The sequence below is a fragment of the Chiloscyllium plagiosum genome, chromosome 12 (genome assembly GCF_004010195.1).
Source record: "Chiloscyllium plagiosum isolate BGI_BamShark_2017 chromosome 12, ASM401019v2, whole genome shotgun sequence".
In the NCBI taxonomy this organism is placed as follows: domain Eukaryota; kingdom Metazoa; phylum Chordata; class Chondrichthyes; order Orectolobiformes; family Hemiscylliidae; genus Chiloscyllium; species Chiloscyllium plagiosum.
The window spans coordinates 82,971,889-82,988,388 of NC_057721.1; the positions used below are offsets into that span (position 1 = coordinate 82,971,889).

Genomic DNA, 16,500 nt, shown 5'->3' on the forward strand with positions numbered 1-16,500 from the left:
AGCATCTTCAACCACGTGGGAAGGGAAATTGCGATCTCTAAAGATGGAGGCCATCTGGTGTGTTCTGTGGTGGAACTGGTCCTCCTGGGAGCAGATACGGCGGAGGCAGAGGAATTGGGAATATGGGATGGCATTTTTGCAGGAGGTAGGGTGGGAAGAGGTGTAATCCAGGTAGCTGTGGGAGTCGGTGGGTTTGTAAAAAATGTGTCAAGTCGGTTGTCATTAATGGAGATGGAGAAGTCCAGGAAGGGGAGAGAGGTGTCAGAGATGGTCCAGGTGAATTTAAGGTCAGGGTGGAATGTTTTGGTGAAGTTGATGAACAGCTCAACCTCCTCGCGGGAGCACTAGGTGGCGCCATTGCAATCATCAATGTAGCGGAGGTAGAGGTGGAGAGTGGTGCCGGTGTAACTACGGAAGATGGACTGTTCCACATAGCCAACAAAGAGACAGGCATTGCTGGGGCCCATACGGGTGGCCATGGCTACCCTTTTGGTTTGGAGGAAGTGGGAGGATTCGAAGGAGAAATTGTTAAGGGTGAGGACCAGTTCAGCCAAACGAATGAGAGTATCCGTGGAAGGGTACAGTTGGGGATGTCGGGAGAGGAGAAAACTGAGGGCTTTGAGGCCCTGGTCATGGCGGATGGAGGTGTAGAGGGATTGGGGGTTCATGGTGAAGTCGAAGCATTGGGGGCCGGGGAAACAGAAGTCTTGGAGGAGGTGGAGTGCGTGGGTGGTGTCTCGAACATATGTGGGGAGTTCCTGGACTGGGGGTGGGGATAGGACAGTATCGAGGTAGGTGGAGATGAGTTCCGTGGGACAGGAGCAGGCTGAAACAATGGATCGGCCATGGGCGGTCAGGTTTGTGGATCTTGGGAAGGAGGCAGAATCGGGCAGTGCGGGGTTCCCGGGCTACGAGGTTGGAAGCTGTGGGTGGGAGATCTCCTGAGGTGATGAGGTTCTGTATGGTCTGGGAGATGATGGTTTGGTAATGGGGGTGGGGTCATGGTCGAGGGGGTGGTAGGAGGTGTGTCTTCGTGTTGGCGTCTGGCTTCAGCGGTGGAGAGGTCAGTGCGCCAGACTACCACTGCACCCCCTTTATCTAATGGTTTGATGGTGAGGTTGGGATTGGAGCAGAGGGAGTGGAGGGCTGCACGTTGTGAGGGGGAGAGGTTGGAATGAGGGAGGGGTGTAGACAGTTTGAGGCGGTTAATGTCTCGGCGGCAGTTGGAAATGAAGAGATCGAGGGCGGGTAATAGGCCAGCAAGGGGTGTCCAGGTGGATGGAGTATGTTGGAGGCGGGCGAAGGGGTCCTCGGAAGGTAGACGGGAGTCCTGATTGTAAAAGTAAGCTCGGAGGCAGAAGCTGCAGAAGAAGTGTTCAACGTCACGGCGTGTATTAAATTCATTGACGCGAGGACAGAGGGGGATAAAGGTAAGGCCTTTGTTGAGGACTGATCGTTCATTCTCAATGAGGGGAAGGTCTGGGGGAATGGTGAAAACCTGGCAGGGCTGGGAGCTAGGACCTGGTGTAGGTTTAGAACTGGGAGTGGGGCAGAGCCTGTAACTGGAGTGGGTGTGGTGATAGAGGGAATGGGGGTGGAGTCATGAGCAGGGGTGGTGTTCCCCTCAGGGTTCCGGGGGGCAGGGATGGTGACAGTGGGAGCTGTGGAGGGCGTGTCAGCAGGATACAGGTGAGTGGCGTTGGTGGGACAGAAGTGGTGGTAAACACGGTAGTAGAAGGGGCGGAAGTCACTGAACGTGTGACATCAGCGATGACGTGAGGAGCGGAAATGAAGTCACGTGTGGTGCATGAGGAATTGTGAGGGGCGGAGGTGGCTATGGAAGTGGCCATGATGGGGGCGGAAGTGATGTCATCGATCACCATGGGGATGGTAGCTGTACCAGGCACATGGCTAATGGTGTCTGAGCAGTTCCAGAGGCTGGGGGAAATCTTCCAGAATGTTTGAGGAGCGCTGGTTATGGAGGTGGGTGGTACTTACAGTTTTTGATGTTTGAGATGGTATTGAAATACTGTTTGTTAGAGTATTAATTCTTCTTAGAATATAGTACAGAGTTCTGGGAGAATGTGGCCCTCAGCTGAGGCAGGGCTGACTGTAGAGAGGTTAGGTGCTGGCGCATTGCTGCGAGCGTTGAGTGGAGGATCCGGAAGGAGAACTGTTTCTGGTGGTTTTGAATCTGTAGTCTGTACTGGTTGTCCTGTTTGGTTCCGAACTGTACTGGGTTGAATGTAGTCCGGAGTCTCTATGTAGACAGGCCATCAAGGGGTGAGGCTACAATGGATTTGTGGGCAATGAACCAAGCCAGGTGTTAGATTTGAAGGTAGGCGAGCACTTTGGTGATAGTGACCACAATCCTATTACGTTTACTTTAGCGATGGAAAGGGATAGGTATAGACCACAGGGCAAGAGTTATAGCTGGGGAAAGGCAATTATGATGTGATTAGGCAAGATTTAGGATGCATAGGATGGGGAAGGAAACTGTAGGGGATGGGCACAATTGAAATGTCGAACTTATTCAAGAAACAGCTACTGTGTGTTCTTGATAAGTATGTACCTGTCAGTCAGGGAGGAAGTGGTCAAGTGAGGGAACCATAGTTTACTAAAGAAGTTGAATCTCTTGTCAAGAGGAAGAAGGAGGCTTATGTAAGGATGAGATGTGAAGGCTCAGTTAGGGCATTTGAGAGGTTACAAGTTAGTCAGAAAGGACCTAAAGAGAGAGCTTAGGAGAGCCAGGAGGAGACATGAGACATTTTTGGCAGGTAGGATCAAGGAAAACCCTAAAGCTTTCTAAAGGTATGTCAGGAATAAAGGAATCATGAAAGTAAGATTAGGGCCAGTCAAGGACAGTGGTGGGATGTTGTGCGTAGAGTCCAAGGAGATAGGAGAGATGCTAAATGAATATCTTTCATCAGTATTCACACTGGAAGAAGACAATGTTGTTGAGAAGAATACTGAGATATAGGCTGTTAGACTGGACAGGATTGAGGTTCATAAGAAGGATGTGTTAGCAATTCTGGAAAGTGTGAAAGTAGCTAAGTCCCCAGGGCCAGATGGAATTTATCTGAGGATTCTCTGGGAAGCTAGGGAGGAGACTGCAGAGCCTTTGGCTTTGATATTTATGTTGCCATTGTCTACAGGAATATTGCCAGAAGACTGGAGGATAGCAAATGTTGTTCCCTTGTTCAAGAAGGGGAGTAGACAACCCTGGGTAATTATAGACCTGTGAGCCTTATTTTGGTTGTGGGTAAAGTGTTGGAAAAGATTATAAGAGATAGGACTTGTAATCATCTAGAAAGGAATAATTTTATTCGAAATAATCATCACGGTTTTGTGACGGGTAGGTCATGCCTCACAAACCTTATTGAGTTCTTTGAGAAGCTGACCAAACAGGTGGATGAGAGTAAAGCGGTTGATGTGGTATATATGGATTTCAATAAAATGTTTGATGAGGTTCCCCACGGTAGGCTATTGCAGAAAATACAGAAGCATGAGATTGAGGGTAATTTAGTGGTTTGGATCAGAAATTGGCTAGTTTTAAGAAGACAGAGGGTGGTGCATGATGGGAAATGTTCATCCAGGAGTTCTGTTACTAGTGGTTTACCGCAAGGATCTGTTTTTGGGCAACTGCTGTTTGCCATCTTTATTAATGATGTGGATTAGGGCGTAGAATGATGGGTTAGTAAATTTGCAGATGACACTAAGGTCGGTGGAGTTGTGGACAGTGCGGAAGGATGTTGCAGTTTATGGAAGTTCATAGATAAGCCACAGAGCTGGGCTGAGAGGTGGCAAATGGAGTTTAGTATGGAAAAGTGTGAGGTGATTCACATTGGAAGGAGTAACAGGAATAGAGTACTGGGCTAATGGTAAGATTCTTGGTGATGTGGATGAGCAGAGAGACCTCGGTGTCCATGTACATAGATCCCTAAAAGTTACCACCCAGGTGGTTAGGGTTGTGAAGGCAGCATACAGTGTGTTAGATTTTATTGGTAGAGGGATTGAGTTTCGGAGCCATGAGGTCATGTTGCAGCTGTACAAAACTCAGGTGCGGCTACACTTGGATTATTGCATACAGTTCTGGTCACCGCATTATAGGAAGGATGTGGAAGTATTGGATAGGGTGCAGAGGAGATTTACCAGGATGTTGCCTGGTATAGAGGCAAGGTCTCATGAGGAAAGGCTGAGGGAGTTGAGGCTATTTTTGTTAAAAAGAAGAAGGTTAAGAGGTGACTTAATAGAGATGTACAAGATGATCAGAGGATGAGATAGGGTGGACAGCGAGAGCTTTTTCCTCGGATGGTGATGGCTAGCACGAGGGGACATAGCTTTAAATTGAGGGCTGATAGATATAGGACAGCTGTCAGAGGTAGGTTCTTTAGTCAGAGAGTAGTAAGGGCATGGAACACCCTGCTTGCAACAGTAGTAGATTTGCCAACCTTAAGGGCATTTAAATGGTCATTGGAAAGGCATATGGACGAGAATGGAACAGTGTAGGATAGATGGGCTTCAGATCGGTTCCACAGGTCAGTGCAACATCAAGGGCCGAAGAGCATGTACTGCTCTGTAACATTTTATGTTCTATGTTCTATGTGTTAAGAGGAGAGGTTGCTTTGATTTTAAATTTGATTTTATTGTCACATCTATTTTACAGTAAGAATACAATAAAATACAGTGAAAAACTTTCAGTTGTCACCGTGAAACAGCACCATTTTGAATAATGTAAGAATACAGGAGAAAAGAAAGACTCAGCTTGAAGAGAATCTATTAGTCCTGAGGCAGCTCATCACTGTCAATGATGCCTGCATCACCATACCTCTGCAACCACTTTGCCACCATCTACACCTGACCCGACGAACATTGAAGTTGTTGATCCTCAGGCGTCATCTTTGCCGTTGGTTGATTCTTCTCTGCCATTGTGTCGTTTCCAACTATGCCAGACCCATCAAAGTCAAAGTTGTGTCTCTTGCTGCTGGGCCCACCTCATCGATGTTGCTGTGAGGACCTTCCAGCATCTGCCAGCACTGAACTCAACCAACAATTAAATCATTGATCCTCAGGAGATACCTTTTGCCATTGGGCCTACCTCACAGTATTGTCTCTGTCAATGTAGCAGCCGCCGATTCCAAGTGCTGTGCTTGCACAGTTGGAGCTCGCTTTCCTCCACCCTGGGCCCACTTGAGGTCCACACACTGGACCAGCCCAAAGTCCGTGCTCTGGGCTCTCGCTGTTGATGCTGTCCAAGCTCAGGACAAGGTGTTTAAGTGAATAAAGAAAAAGAAAAGCAGTTGGAGCTGTCAAGCTACTACACAGAGGCCCTACTCTGTTGCCATTCCTAGACTGGTAGGTTAGGTCTGTACTCATTAGAATTTAGAACAATGAGGGGTGATCTTTTTGAAATATACAAACTTTTTGGAAGACTTGACAGAGTAGATATGAACAGGTTATTTACCCTTGTGGGCAAGTTTAGGACCACAGGGTATAGTCTCAGAATAAGGGAACACACCTTTGAGACAGAGATGAGGAATTTCTTGTCTGAGTGTGTAGTGAAACTGTAGAATGCTTTATTTTAGAGGATGTTGAGGCTGGCTGATTAAATATATTCAAGGCTGAAATAGACAGATTTTTAATCAGCCATTTTAGGGAAAAGGCTGGAAAGTGGTGTTGAGGATTATCAGATCAGCCATGATCTCATTGATTTAGATTTAAGTTTATTGTCATGTGCATACAAGTAGGTGGTACGAGTATGGTGAAAAGTGTACAAAGACACCATATGTAGCGCCACCATAGGTATAAAGTACCTAGGTACAAAATCTTAGTTACAGAAATAGAAAAATAAAGCAATAAATTAAAAGTTCAGCATTCAGTCTTCTGATCATAAACATTTAAAAATAAAGAAATAATGTTAGAATGAGTAAAGGCTGCTCTGTATTTCATTGACATCTTCTTGGAGACTCTGGAGAGGTATATTTCCATCGTGGTGGTTGGAGGTTTCTGAGGAAGGCAGCAACAACAACAGTATGGCTCTGTATCAAATACCTGGATCTGAAAATTCAGTAACCTTAAAAAGGACTGGAAAGACGAGAGTAATGGTACATTGCCTATAGTCTGCTATGCGTAGTACCCGAATTTCCTCATTCTGTCTTCTCCTCTCTGTTCCAGCACATCACTGCTCACAATAACGTATCTTAAAGTTAAATCCATCCCCTTCTGTTCTGGCACTTATTCACATTCCTATCTTTCTGACAATCACTGGTTTTTATCCAATGTGATGACATGCCTCTTTCTCACCTTCAATAATTCATCTATCCAGGTGAACATTTCCCATTATTCTCATTCATTGTTCTTTCTCTAATTGCAGGCAATGAGAGCAAAGAATGCAAAGGGACTCCTCTTTGTCTCTCTCCATCCACAGGGAAGGCACTGGTGATCACAAAATCACATCATGTCAAAAGGTACTGGAGTATGATCATTTATGTTATGATAACTCCAAGCATTCTTCTCCTAATCAACCCATTCAGAGATGTTATTATACAGTCCTAGAGGAGGTGGGATTTGAATGCAAGCCTCCTGGTTTAGAGGTAGGGAACATAATCACTGCACCACAACAGACCTATTTCCATAGGACATGCCAGCAAAAGAGTTAGGTTTTCAAATACTGAACACACCAAAGGGGTAGCCATGGGCGCCCACTTGGGCCCCAGCTAAACCTATCTCTTCGGGCATGTGGAACAGTCCATCTTCTGTAGTTACACTGGCACCCTTCCCCACCTTTTTCTCCGCTATATCGATGACTGTATCAGCACCAACTCGTGCTCCCAACAGGAGGTTGAACAGTTCATCAACATCACAACCACCTTCCACCCTGACCTCAAGTTCATCTGGACCATCTCGGATACCTCCCTCCCCTTTCTGAACCTCTCCATCTCCATTTCCAGCGACCGACTCAACTGGAGTCGGTCTACTTCTACATCTACTTCAAACCCACCGACACCCACAGCTACCTGGAGTACACCTCCCCCCACCCTCTCTCCTGTCATAATGTTATCGCTTACACCCAATTCCTCTGCCACTGCTGCATCTGCTCCAGGAGGAGCAATTCCACTCTAGGACATCCCAGATGGCCTCCTACTTCGAGGACCTCAATTTCCCCTCACACATGATCAACAATGCCCTCCAGTGCATCTCTTCCACTTCCCGGACCTCTACCTTTCAACCTTACCCATCCAACTGCAGCAAGAATACTACCTCCCTGGTCCTCTCCTTCCCCACCAATGTCCAGATACAACGCATCATCCTCCACCATTTCGGTCACCTATAGTCAGACCCCACCACCAGGGATATATTTGCCTCCCCACCACTTTCAGCATTCCGCACAGACCATTCCCTCCATGACTCTGGCATTAAGTCCACGCCCCCACCACTTCCGGCACCTTCCCTAGCTACGGCAAGAAGTGTAAAACCTGCATCCACACCTCCCATCTCACCTCCAAAAAGGCACCATATGATCCTTCCACATCCAACAGAGATTTCCCTGCACATCCAAACCCCTCATCTACTGTGTCCATTGCTCTCGATGTGGTCTCCTTTACATTGGGGAGACAGGACACCAATTTGCAGAATGTTTCAGAAACAGAGACACATGCACTAAACAACCCCATTGCTCTGTGGCCAAACACTTCAACTCCCCCTCCCACTCCACCAAAGACATGCAAGTCCTGGGTTTCCTCCCCTGCCAAATCTTCGCCACCTAATGCCTGGAGGAAGAACACCTCATCTTCCGCCTCTGATCTCCAGCATCTGCAGTCCTCATTTTATCCTACACTTTACACATGAGCAAGGGCAGACGCTGGAGGCAAGGTCACTGGATAGTCTATGTGGAAGGGGTCAGGACTCGCTGAAGTCTTCTCAGCCAGATGCATCCAAAGGGGAGCGGTATTGGTCACTGTGAAACAAATTTAAAGGTAAAAACTTCAATAGTAAACTCGAAGTATGGTGATCAAGTCTAGTTGGCAACAGTCCTGTTCCAGTGCATTTAAATTATCTGCTTGAGACTGAATCTACTGCGATATTGGTGTTCTGACATGTTGAGGAGATTAGCATCTAGCTATATATCTTGGATGCTGCAAGCTTCACCTCAATAATAAGCCCCTCTTCCATACAGCATTGCAGGTCTATGAAAAGTAGACAGATGCTTCTATTACTGCTTCTGCTGCTTGTTTGTTAGGCACAGAGGAACAGTAGTAGGCCATTCGGCCATTCAAACCTGTTCTGCCATTCAATGAGATCATGGCTAATCTGTGGCCTCACTGAATATCCCTGCCTTTGGCCCATATCCCTTAATACCTGTGCTTAACAAAACATTATCTTACACAGATTTACATTAACAAATTATTTACTATCAACTGCCATTTGTGGAAGAAAGTTCCAAACATCTACCACCTGTGTGTAGAAGTGCTTCCTAACATCTTCCTGAACTGACTGGACTTGTTTTTTAGACTATGCTTCTTAGTTCTAGAATCTCCTACCAGTGGGTATAATTTACCTTTATCTACTTTGCCTTTTCTTGTTAATATCTTAATGACTTTGATTAGATCACCCCATAACGTTATAATTTCTGGAGAAATTTCTAAAAGCCTAATTTGTATAATCTCTCCTCATCTCCAAGTATCATTTTTGGAAACCTATGGTTTAATTCCCTCCAAGGCCATTATTATCTCTCCTAAGGTCTGTGCTGAGATCTGCTCGCAGTACTCCAAATGGATTCTGATGAGAGTTTTATATAACTCGCAGTATAACTTTTGTGTCCTTATGCTCCAGTCCTCTAGGAATAAAGGGTAGCATTCCATTAGGCTTCTTGATTACTTTTGCACCTGTTCATAGCATTTTAAAGATCTTTGAACATGAACATGAAGAATGAAGAATCGCCCTCCCCTATTCCAAATTTCTTTGGATATCCACTCTTTTAACTTCATACCATCTTAGAAAATACTCTGATGGATTCTTTTCCAGTCCAATATGGGTCACTCACACTTGCTCACATTGAAATTCATAGAGCCATAGAGACATAGAGCTGTACAGCATGGAAACAAACCCTTCAGTCCAACTCATCCATGCCAATCAGATACCCTAAATTACTCTAGTCCCATTTGTCAGTACTTGGCCCATATTCCTCTAAACCTTCCTATCCATATACCAATCCAGGTGCCTTTAAATGTCATAATTGTACCAGCCTCCACCACTTCCTCGGGCAGTTCATTCCAAAACACGCACCACCCTCTGTGTGAAAAAGTTGCCCCTCAAGTCCCTTTTAAATCTTTCTTCTCTTACCCTAAATGCCTGCCCACCCCCAGGAAAAGACTTTGCCTATTTATCCTATCCTTGCTCCTCATGATTTTATAAACCTCTATAAAGGTTTATAAAATCAGCCTCCGACACTCCAGAGAAAACAGCCCCAATCTATTCAACCTCTCCCTATATCTCAAGCCCTCTAACCCTGGCAATATCCTTGTAAATCTTTTCTAAACCCTTTCAAGTTTCACAATATCTTTCCTACTTCAGGGAGATCAGAATTGCAATCAGTATTCCAAAAGTGGCCAAACCAATGTCCTGTGCAGCCAGAGCACAACCTCGAAATTCCTGTACTCAATGCACTGACCAATAAAGGCATGTATACCAATGCCTTCTTCACTATCCTGTCTACCTGGGACTCTGCTTTCAATGAGAGGAGAGATCACACTGCTTGGAGTTTTTTATAGGCCTCCGCAGAGTTCCAGGGAGGTGGATTAAAGGATTGTCAAAATTATTCTGGGTAGGAGTGAAAGGAACAGGGTAGTCATTATGGGGGACTTTAACTTCCCCAACATTGACTGGAGGGAGGAAGTGATAAGATAAGGGAACAGTGGTTGACTACAGAACTTGCATCTCTTGTTAAGTGGAAGAAGGAGACCTATGTGTTGATGAGGCAAGATGGTTCAGATAAGGTGATGGAGAGTTACAGATCAGCTTGGAAGGATTTAAAGAGAGAGTTAAGAAGAGCAAAGAGAGGACATGAGCAGTCTTTGGCAAATACAATAAAGGAGAACGCTAAAGTTTTCTACAGGTATGTGAGGAATAAAAGGATGATTAGGGTAGGGATAGGCCCAATCAAAGACAGAAGTGGGAAGTTGAGTGTGGACCCTGTGGAGATCGGAGAGGTGCTAAACCAACATTTCTCATCGGTTTTCACTCAGAAAAAGGATAATACTGTAGAGGAGAAGAAAGAGATACGAGATATTAGACTAGAAAGGGTCGAGGTTAGTTACGAAGAAGTGTTATCACTTCTAGAAGGAGTGAAAGTAGACAAGTCCCCTGGGCCAGATGGGATTTATCTGAGGATTTCTGGGAAGCTAAGGAGGACATAGCAGAGCCTTTGGCTTTGATATTTGAGTCGTCATTGTCTACAGGTTTGGTACCAAAGGACTGGAGGATTGCAAATGTGCTCTTGTTCAAGAAGGACAGTAGAGATGACCCAGGTAATTATAGACCAGTGAGCCTTAATTCTGTTGTAGGAAAGATTTTGGAAAGGATTATAAGAGATAAGATTTATAATCATCTAGCAAGCAACACTTTGATTTCAGAGAGTCAACATGGTTTCGTCAAGGGCGGTGATGTCTCACAAACCTCATTGAGTTTTTTGAGAAGGTGACCAAGCATGTAGATGAGGGTAGGGCAGTTGAGGTAGTATACATGGACTTCAGTAAAGCCTTTGATAAGGTTCTACATGGTAGGTTGTTGGAGAAAATGCAGAGGCATGGGATTGAGGGTGATTTAACAGTTTGGATTAGAAACTGACTTTCTGAAAGAAGACAGCGAGTGGTGGTTGATGGAAAACATTCAGCCTGGAGTCCGGTTACTAGTGGTGTGCCACAACAATCTATTTTGGGACCACTGCTGTTTATCATTTTTATAAATGACTTAGACACAGGCATAGGTTAATAAGTTTGCAGACGACACTAAAGTCGGTGGAGTAGTGGACAGTTTGGAAGAATGTTACAAGTTGCAGGGAGACTTGGATAAACTGCAGAATTGAGCTGAGAGGTGGCAAATGGAGTTCAATGCAGCTAAATGTGAGGTGATGCACTTTGGGAGGAATAACAGGAAGGCAGAGTACTGGAGGGACCTGGGTCTGTCCTCATTGGAAAGAAGAAGGCTAGGACGGGATTTGATAGAGACATACAAGATGATCAGAGGATTAGATAGGGTAGACAGTGAAAGTCTTTTTCCTAGGATGATGATGTCAGCTTGTACGAGAGAGCATAACTACAAATTGAGGGGTGATAGATTTAAGACAGATGTCAGAGGCAGGTTCTTTATTCAGAGAGTGGTAAGGGCGTGGAATGCCCTACCTGCCAATATAGTTAACTCAGGCACATTAGGGAGATTTAAACAATCCTTGAATAAGCACATGGTTGATGATGGGATAGTTTAGGGGGATGAGCTGAGAATAGTTCACAAGTCGGCACAACATTGAGGGCCGAAGGGCCTGTTCTATGCTGTATTGTTCTATGTTCTGCACTCCAAGGTCTTTTTGTTCAGCAACACTCTCCAGGATCTTATTAAGTGTATAAGTCCTGCCCTGATTTGCCCCACCAAAATGCAACATCTTACATTTATCTAAATTAAACTCCATCTGCCAAAGTTTTGCCCATTCGCTGAGTCTATCAACATCCTTTAATTTATCTTATCATCTACACAGTCTCCAATGCTGTTGAACTTAGTGTCATCTGCAAATTTGTATATATGACTTTCAATGCCATTATTCAAGCTGTTAACAAATAACATGAATGAATGAGGCCCTAACACAGATCCTCATGGGTCACCACTCATCACATCCTGCCAATCTGATTACCTAACCATTATCCCTACTTTCTGCTGCCTGCCAATCAACTAATTTCCCAGCCATTTGAATAATTTGCCCTCAGTTCCATGGGTCTTACTTTAGTTAACGATCTCTTAAATAGAACTTTATCAAATGCCTTCTGCAAAACATCATTCACAGATATTGCCTTGTCCATCATCTTAGTCACTGCTTCAAAAAATTCAGTGAGGTTTGTCAGGTGTGAACTATCTGTCACAAATCAGTGCTCAGTCTCCCTGATAAACTGTAAATTTGGAGGTGTTCAGTTACCCCATTCTTGAATACAGACTCCAATAAATTTCCCACCAGAGTTGTTAGGCTAACTGGTCTGTAGTTCTCTGGATTTTCTTACTTTTCTTCTTGCATCTTCCTGAAAAAGTGAAGTGACGTGTAATTTTCCAATCCAGAAGGATGATTCATGAATCTGGGAAACTCTGAAAGATGATAGTTGGGGCATCTAAAATCTAATCAAAAGATATGGCGCTGGGGAAGCACAGCAGGTCAGGCGGCATCCGAGGAGCAGTAGAGTCAAGGTTTTGGGTATCAGCCCTTCTGTAGGAAAATGCGCTGCCTACGTCCTTCAACACCTTCAGATGGAAACCGTCAGACCCTGAGGATTTGTCACATTTTAATGCCATTAATTTCCTCATTACCAATAGTTTACTTATTTTATGCAGTCCCTTTTTCCAATCCACTATTAATTTCCTCCAGACTTCCAGCAATCTATCCTCCTTTTCTGCTGTAAAGATTGAGGCAAAGTAATTATTCAACATGTCTGCCTTTTCCCACAGTCATTGATAAAGCGTTTCACTATACATAGGTACGCATGACAATAAATAAATCAAATCAAATCAAATATTCCCACTTTCAATCTTTAGTGGGCCAACACTGCTCCTGACAACTCACTTTCCCAGTACGTAACTATGACATTTCTTCTAAATGATTTTGATGTTCCTTGCAAGTTTCCTTTCATTGTCCCTCTTTGTAGCTCTTATAATCTGCTTTGTGCCCTTTGCTGGTCTTTCTATCTTTCCCATTCAGCAGGATCTGTGTTTCTTTTGCATGTTTGTTCTTTTAGCTTTATGCTGTCCCTTACCTCTTCAGTTGTCCATAGCTGTTTTCTTTACTGTGAAGTGGAGTTTTTCACTCTCAGGGGTATAAACTGGTTCTGTATCGCATTAAATGTTTCTTAACCATTCTCCACTGTTCTTCAGTTCTTTTCTCCATTAGCAGATTTCCCAGTTTACTATGCACCGTCGCTAATCAGTCAGGCTGCTCCTCCTCCTCTGCCATTTTCCTTTATTCATCCTGTAAACCGTTTAGCTTGGTATATTTAGTTCCCAGCCTGACCATTTTGTTGCCATGTCTTAATGATGGCTACTATATGATAATTTCTAATTTGAATTTTTGCTTGCAGCTCAGTTAATTTATTCCTACACACTGTGCATTTGTATATTGAACTGTCCCTCAATACTTTGCTTCATTCACCTGTTTATTATTTCCAGCTTCTGGTTTATACTTCTTAAAGTTTTGCCATTACCTTCCAACCCAGAAGTAGGATTCTTGAATAATACTTTATTCTCTGTCATATTACTTGACTTTGAAATTGTTTTGATTTCCCCTGAGCCCTCCCTCTCAGTTATTCATTTACAGTCCTTGTCACCACCTTCCTTAGTTTTTCTTGGTCCCAGATTGGTTCAGAGTGGGAGCCCCTGCCAACCGTACAGTTCCCTCCTGTTCTGCTTGAGACTCATCTGACATCCAGTCTAACAGTGTCCATGCTGATCTGACAGATCAATCCTCCCAAGTGTAGACAACACTTCCAAAGTTTGTCAAGTACTATGTATCAAGCTTTTCATATGGGCAGCTAAGAAATAAGCTGTCAGTATGGAGTACGTATTGGCATTTTTCAATCTCGTGTCTTCAGTCCCCTGAATTGCCTTTGTCTTCTTGCTTTGCTTTCACTCCTGAATTTCATGTAATCTGTGACCAAACTTAATGTGAAAATTCATGTCAACATCATTTTTATTGAGTAGTTTCCCTGTGACAATTAATAACCCAAGGGGCTCAATGTGCTGAATGTGGAAGTTGGCACATTGGAGCCGGCTTTCTGATGCACTCATTTTTATTGGGTTTAACACCTCCCCACAACCCCCACTCCCCATCCACACCCTCCTCCGTTTTTCAAAAAGCTCTTAGAATCAGAATTACTGAGGAAAACTAACAATAAGTGAATGGTTGAAGACACCCAGTGCTGGCAAGAAGGAGCTGTACCGCAGGCCAGGAGGGATGCCAAGATCATTGCCCACTACAAGAACAAGGGAGAGAGAAGTGACTGCAACAACTACAGAGACATCTCTCCTCAACACTGTTGGCAAAGCCTTCGCTCGGGTCAGCTTGACCCGTCTGCAGAAACTGGCAGAACGTGTAGACCCAGAGTCACAGTGCGACTTCCGAGCTAAAAGGTCAACAGTAAACATGATCTTCTCCCTTCGCCAACTACAGGAGAAGTGCAGAGAACAGAAAAAGTCCCTGTATGTCACCTTCATTGACCTCACCAAGGCATTCGACCTGATCAGCAGGAATGGCCCTTTCAAGATTCTCCTGAGGATCGGCTGCCCAACGAAACTGCTGAGCATGATCAAATCCTTCCACAGTAACATGTAGGGGACAGCGCAGTTCAACAGCAGCTCTTCTGAGCCCTTCGACATCTACAGCAGCATCAAACAAGGCTGTGTCCTCACTCCCACTTTTTTTTTGCCGTGCTCCTGAAACATCCCTTTGGCACCACAACAGAGGGTATTTACCAGATCAGATTACTAGATCAGATGGCAGGCCCTTCAACCTGGCCCACCTCAGGGCTAAGACAAAAGTACATGCGGCACTCATCAGGAACATGCTGTTTGCCAATGATGCTGCTATTGCAACACACACCCAGCAGAAACTCCAATTACTGATAGACCGCTCTCTCATGCTTCCAAGGATTTTGGGTTGACTATTAGCCTTAAGAAGATGAGCATCCTGGGACAGGACTACATATGCCAGACAGGACTGAACACCTTCCACATGGAGTACCCACTGTATCCTGGGCATATCCTGACAAGACAGAGTATCCAACACAGCGGTCCTATCTCACGCTGGCCTTCCGAGCATGTACACTCTGGTCAGACAGGGGAGACTGCACTGGCTGGGCCACACCCACTGCATGGAGGACAGCCTCATCCCAAAAGATGCAAGCTCTCCATAGAGGGTATCAGGGAAGAGACCCACTGGATGTCCCCAGCTGCGCTACAAGGACGTCTGCATTAGGGACATGAAGGTGCTTGATAGTGTTACTGATTCCTGGGAAAGGCTTGCAGCTGACTGCATGAGATGGAGAAGCACTCTGAATCAACACCTCAACACAGGGGAAAAGAAGCTGATGAGCACTGCAGCAGACAAGAGGGCATAAGAGGGTGCAGCACTCGAGCAGATCAACAACCATACACAGATGGGACCTCTGCAATCAGGACTGTTACTCCAGCATTGATGTCTTCAGTCACAAGCGATGTTACTTCAGGGAAGCAGAAAGCCAGAAGAACAAGGATGCAACCCATGATCAGCCATGACTGAAAGGGCTGAAAATGTGTTGCTGGAACAGCGCAGCAGGTCAGGCAGCATCCAGGGAACAGGAGAATTGACATTTCGGGCATAAGCCCTTCTTCAGGAATGAGGAAAGTTTGTCCAGCAGGCTAAGATAAAAGGTAGGGAGGAGGGACTTGGGGGAGGGGCGTCGGAAATGTGATAGGTGGAAAGAGGTCAAGGTGAGGGTGATAGGTCAGACTGGGGTGGGGGCGGAGAGGTTGGGAAATGAGGAAACAGGTGAAATCCGAGTTCATCCCTTGTGGTTGGAGGGTTCCTAGCTGGAAGATGAGGCGTTCTTCCTCCAACCGTCGTTTTGTTGTGGTCTGACGATGGAGGAGTCCAAAGACCTGCATATCCTTGGTGGAGTGGGAGGGGGAATTGAAATGTTGAGCGACAGGGTGGTTGGGTTGGTTGGTCCGGGAGTCCCAAAGGTGTTCTCTGAAACGCTCCGCAAGTAGCCGGCCTGTCTCCCCAACTAATATTGAACAACTTTAGTTAAAAATCACACATCACCAGGTTACAGTTCTGAAACAAATTTAGATTAAGTCTTTCATGGGATATGGTGGCTTAGGTTCTTTAATATGTAAATCCCATCGACTCAACATTGTACAGACTTTACCTTCACACATTCAATGCATTGTCTGAGCTGACATGACACCTATTACTAAATAAATTGATGCCACCTTGAGAATGTAATTCTGGGATTTACATATTAAAGAACCTAAGCCACCATATCCCATGAAAGACTTAATCTAAATTTGTTTCAGAACTGTAACCTGGTGATGTGTGATTTTTAACTAAAGTTGTTCAATATTAGTTGGGGAGACAGGCCGGCTACTTGCGGAGCGTTTCAGAGAACACCTCTGGGACACCCGGACCAACCAACCCAACCACCCTGTAGCTCAACATTTCAATTCCCCCTCCCACTCCACCAAGGATATGCAGGTCGTTGGACTCCTCCATCG

At 45.0% G+C, this 16,500-nt stretch overlaps 1 long non-coding RNA gene across 2 annotated transcripts in view; it reads left to right on the forward strand.

Moving 5' to 3' along the window:
* LOC122555594 overlaps positions 1–16,500 on the forward strand; it is a 24,001-nt gene that overhangs the window by 2,327 nt on the left and 5,174 nt on the right. The window contains exons 2-3 of one of the 2 annotated variants that reach the window (XR_006313317.1): positions 4,667–5,355; positions 6,374–6,467. This is a non-coding gene — a long non-coding RNA (uncharacterized LOC122555594). The remainder of the gene's footprint in view (positions 1–4,666; positions 5,356–6,373; positions 6,468–16,500) is intronic. The other variant, XR_006313316.1, reaches the window with a different exon arrangement.